The sequence below is a fragment of the Pteropus medius genome, unplaced genomic scaffold, assembly GCF_902729225.1.
Source record: "Pteropus medius unplaced genomic scaffold, Ma_sr-lr_union100, whole genome shotgun sequence".
Classification (NCBI taxonomy): domain Eukaryota; kingdom Metazoa; phylum Chordata; class Mammalia; order Chiroptera; family Pteropodidae; genus Pteropus; species Pteropus medius.
In genome coordinates, this window is record NW_024351730.1 from 935,701 (window position 1) to 941,587 (window position 5,887).

Here is a 5,887-nt window from a genome sequence, read left to right on the forward strand (position 1 = left end):
AATTGTATATACTAAATCTCTTTCTGTTTAAAACAGCTAGAGTGATGTCTATTTATTGCAGTTGAACCCTGTTTGATGTGTTGAATAAATGGAACTGAGAGAATTTGATGCCAATTGAATGTGGTGAGAAAGGAGTGGGTGGCAGTGAGAAAAAGAGAGGAGGCAATGAATTCCAAGGTTTCCAGCTTCATGTGGCCATCAATCAAAATAGAGATTTGTAGAGAGGGTTAGAGATTTGCAGGTAGGAGAGTGGGGCATCTAATGAGTTGGTTGGAACAGGTTATCCACAGCTCCAGGCAGTTGAAATCAGGTCATTACCGATTAATAGGGGAGCAGATGGAGATTTGGTTCAAGAACCTAACTGGCATTTTTACTGCAATGCCAATCACTGACCCACACCTTCATGTTTGATTCTTGCATGAAGAGTCATATGAAATAGCATTGGTAGAATTAGTGAAATTCTTACATACTTACCTATTTGTCCGTAAGAACATTTTCCCCTCACGTCTTACTATTCAGAAAGCTAGGTTATCTCCTTCCCTAACTTGGGTAAAATTAATGCATTTTTTTCTTTTTAGAATAGTAAGTACCAGTGTAGTCTACCAGCATCTTTCTTTCGGGGCCTAATTGACACAGTATTGTTCAAGTAAAATCACATTCAAACCACAACTGATTATTCTGGCAGTAGCAACCAGTCCATTCTCTAGGGACACATATGACTCCTCCACTCAAAACTATTGTGTTTCATTGTGGTTGCAACAAACATGAATAAATAGTATGGTTTTATTTTTCTTTATTCTTTTTTTTTTTTAAGCAGCTGATTTAATCTGTCAGCAGCACAGTGACCGTGTCTCCACAGTCATAGGCAGTAGGAAGGTACATGGACCTCAGTTCAACTCCTTTGAACTCTTTGGACAAATAACAGCCTGACACTGCAAACTTGAGGTAAGAACATGTTTTCTGTTTTTACAATAAAATTCAGGGATTTACACAATTGTCATAAGTGTGTGCCTAAGTGAATACATTTCTTAACGGACATAAAGATTGGAAACAGGAGGTAAAAGTATAAGCTTTCATAATCTATTATAAACATTAGCAGCCATTTTTTAAAAACCAAAAAACTCTTGGTAAGACTTCAAAATACATTTGAATATGCTTTTATTGTAGCATTAGTGACAGTTAATTTTAATTAATTAAATGCAAATACTTTTTCTCAACTGGATTATGAGTCCCCTCTTGGTACAGAAATTGTCTTATTGAGCTGTGTTTTCCCAGTTCCAACTGGGTTCCACGTGGTGGGCACTCAAGGAAGCATGATAAGTAATTGAAGAAAGTTTCTAACTGGGGTCAGGAACAATGTTTTAGTACTGGCTCTACTTCATTTCCTCAGCTATGAAATGAGTTTCCAGGTCATAAGTTCTATTACTTCTTTGACAGGCTTCTTACCCATAACATTTTTTGATCCCTAATGGAAAAAGATAAAGAAGCTCCTTTCCTAAAATATTTAAAGTATACCTATTTAATGAATTCAGCTTGGTTGTGCCTACAGCAGGGAGATGGGTTGAATGACCTCTAGAAGTTCTTAATGGACTCTGTGGTAGTGGGATCCTATAAACTCTCCTCTACCTTGAGATCTGGGTCAGAATCATGGGGTATGGAGCCCCATTCCAGAAATTATATTGGCTACTGAAATGTTTCTATTTTCCTCTTGTTTACCATCAGGATATTTCCTCTTTCCATGGGGATTTTCTGAAAAGGTCACATAGCCACTTCAGAAAACTATCCTCTTGTTGAATGACAATAATAACTTCTTTTTCTGTTTGGCAACCAGAAGCAACTGCTGTCTGCTCTATGCAGAAAGAGAGGGCTGGTCCACTTACTTGGCCAAGGCAAGAGGGAAAGTCCAACCTCCTGTGATGACATTGAGACTGGCAAAATATCTTCCATAGAAGTGACAATTAGGCAAAGTTCCACCAGGGCCTTAGTGGGTTAGGATGCATCTTCTGTGACCAGTCCTGGCCTTATAGGGAAGGAGTCTCAAAATACTTTGGAGCATCCCATCAACACCACCTTTCCAGTCTACTTCCGAAACGCATACACAAGATAATCCAGTGCCTTTTGGAATCAAGGATGATCCTGCTATAAGAACTGCCAATAGCTCTCAGTAGAGCTATGATTGTAAACCAACCTAGTCATTCATCAATCAAAGACTTTCTGAGTCCCTGCCATGTGCTAGACCCTGAGTTTAGGTGTTTGGCTCAGGATGGTGCATGAAATTATAATCCGTAAACTGGTGGTCTGGTTGGGTAAGCACATACATGCAGAAATAATTATTATAACAGCATAAAGGCTCTGCTCTGCCTGGGAGTACAGAAGAAGGTACAATTGATTCCTGTCCTTGGAAATGCTGCCTATTTGTCTAACCTGTGTGCTGGCAGGGCCAGTATCTGTGTGTCGCTCTGCCTTCGCATGTTACAACCTGTGCTGCTACAGGGCACTCGACTCATCTGATCAGAGCACTTTGCAGTCCCTCAGTGACTCTCATTCCCTATCAAATAAAGACCCAATCCCTTAGCAAGGCATACAGTTTGACTCTCACTTCCCTTTTCAGTTTTCTCTCTTGCCACCTCTCTGAACAGTCCATAATTCATAGTGCTCTTTTCCTGTCTCAGTGCCTTTGGCCCCCTGTAGCAGATGCTAGGGGGCCCTTGCTCACATTAGGCCACATTTACCTGTCCAACCTAAAAGCTGCTATTTGTCCAACCTGAACAAATAGTATGCTTTTATTTTTCTTTATTCTTTTTTTTTTAAGCACCTGATTTACTCTATCGGCAGCACAGTGACCATGTCTCCATGGTCGTAGGCAGTAGGAAGGTAAATGGACCTCAGTTCAACTCCTTTGAACTCTATGGACAAATAACAGCCTGACACTGAAAACTTAGGAACATGTGTTTTCTGTTTTTACAATAAAATTCAGGGATTTACACAATTGTTGTTAAGTGTGTGCAAATACCTGCATCTCTCTGTGGCTTTTCTTTAGCTGTGGGAAGACCCTAGGCAGGGCAAGCTAGAAGTGTCCCTGGAAGCAATTCCCCCCACCCATCTTCTTTGCCCTTCTGTTGGGATAACTCTGAAACATGCTTTATACTATATGGACTCCCAGAACTGCACAAAGGGATTGAGCTCCAATTGCCCACAACGGCAACTGTCTGATAGCACAATCCTGCCATTCTTTGTAGCATCCCCCACTCCCCTACTGCTGTTTCCTGGGGTCATCTCCCAAATTAACTATTGCATTCAAATCCTTGTCTCTGGATCAGCCTCTTATGTCTCCCCAACCTCGGCCCTTATGCCACTTGTCTTCTCCAGTCGGTTAAGCTCTTTATTCTTGAAGGCTCTGCTGGACAGTCACCTCCTCTGTTATGCCATTTCCCATTCCTTACACTTCACCATTCACAGAGTGAGGGCCTCCTTCCCCTGAGATCCTTGGCTCTTTACACATACTTCTCTTAGGTGCATCACACAGCATTGTAATTCTATGTAGGTATCTTTAACTTTACCCGTTAGGAACTATAACTTACTCATCTTTGTCAACCCAGACCTTAGTAGAGTATCTTGTACAGAGTAGATGCCTAATAAATATTTGATGAATGAATGTATGACCCTTCTGCTGCAGTTTCCTGGCTAGAATCCTTATGTACACAGCAAGGAGTTGGAAGCCATATTCCTGATCCAGTACTTCCTGGCCAAGGGGAATTCTTGTTGTGTCTTGAAAAGAGGTTAGGAAACTCTCCTTGCCCCTCCCACAGGACTGACTGATTATGATCTTACTGCAAAGAAGGGGCTCCCTTTCAATGCTGGGTAGATCTCCAAGCAGACCTACCCTGGCCATTAGGAATCAATGGAATTCACTGGTGTGAAAAACCAATGAGGGCTGGTGCAGTGGCTACAGGAAAATTGCTGCAGATAAGCCTGGGGCAACTCAAAGATGCCATCATTTCATAAGAAAGCTGCTATCTTTGTAATTTTTATCACAGAGTGAAACCCAGAGCTGCAATAAATTGAGGCTGAATATATAGTCCAAAAGGAGATGTAATCCAGGAGAGGAATCCAAAACTGTTGGTTGAACAGGCAGCTGGTCTTTTAGGAAGGCTGGTTTCAACTGACTTTCTGTGCTTTGCCTGCGATGTCATTTTAAAATCTTACTGCCAGAAAAGACCTGACCTTTCCGAAAAACCAGGACTAGCAGGGATGGAAGAAACAGTTTGATCCCCTGTGATGTTAGACTTCAAACAAACAAACAAACAAAAACACAAATTCCAGAGCCACAAGAAGGAAAGTTTGTCTTCCCCGTTGAGCAGAAATGGAGATGAACTAAATAGCCTGCAAAGTAAGAAATAAAGTTGGCAAAGGAAAATGACCTCATGTTCCATCCACCATGTTAAGTGGAAATCAGGAAAGAATCAAGATTTAAAGAGGAGCAGTAAAAGCACTAAATAGGCAAAGAAAAACGGAAGGGATGTTAGCACTTCTCAAGGGCTGTGATGTGCCAGGCAGGTAGCACTTATTTATCCCTCATATCAGAGTTGTTGTTGTTGTTGTTATTATTATTATTATTATTATTATTATTATTAGTTTGAGCTCAATAGCTTTGAGCTATTATAACAGCCATTCTACAGATGGAAAAACAGAAGCTCAGAGAGGCTAAATGACTAGCCCAAGGTGCCCAGCTAGTTAGGAATGAAATCTAGGTCTAAATGACAAGGGTTTGAAAATAATCCATGTCCAGTTCAAAAAACAAGATAATCATCACCATTTGATTTAGGTCATGTGCTCAAAATAGTCAAGAATCATATAATAACTCAAAACTCCGTGTACATATATTTTTTCCTCCTCTGAGCATTTGCAAATTCGCTGCCTTTTGTTGCACCATGAGGTGGCATGACAACTGTGGAAGAAAGAAGGGGGAAAGGACCTTTTAGAGAATTAAGTTTAAAGAAGCCTAATTTTTGGAAAATCTCCAAATTTGAGTCTAGCAGTGTGCTTGGCTTAAAGAGAAAGGAAGGAAGGAAGAAGGGAGGGAGGGAGGGAGGCTGTAAGCAAAGGATTTAAATTTTCACTCTTCCTAATATTGGTTATGACCAGAAGGAGACACTGAAATACCATGAGATTGGCAAGTACTGCCCTACTTTCAATTCAGCCCAAAGCAGGAAGGCTTAGGTATGTCACGAGAAAACCTCTTGTTACTGCCCTAAGACCAGAACAAAAACACTGGGAGGAGACTCCCATTTTGACTGTGTGATTTCCAAAGAACCCTTGCTGGTCTTATGACTGATGTCTCAAGTGTCACAATTGTGTAACCTGCTGATATTTAAAATGATCCTCAAATCCATCTCATGGGATTATGAACATAATGTACATTAGTTTTAGTAAAAGGGTAGAGGAGCGGTAACTCCTGTGGAAGAACAAAGAGAAGAAGAAAGAAACCTGGACTGGAATCCTGGACATGTGGGTTCTAGTTCTGGCTCCTTCACTAGTTTGAACTTACAGTGGTAACTTTAACTCTGTACTTTCCTCTGCTTTCATAAAGGAGCTGTGCTAGATGTCACAGAAGAGAACTTCCAGTTCCAAAGATCTAAGAGATTGATTGGAGGCTTTCAAAGAGGTAGGCACTTGAATGTCAGTTGAAGCCGTTGGGCTATGAGTCAGAAATCAATCCAAGGACTATTTTTATTGCTGTTTCTTTCAAATTCCCTAATTTGGGTTCAACTGAATGAAAGAGAAAGAGAGAGGGGGGAAAACCATCGAGAGGTAAACAGAAAAAAGGAAATAGCAAATAAATTTTTTTTTAAATAACAAATATATTTGGAACAAGTTAAATAACAAA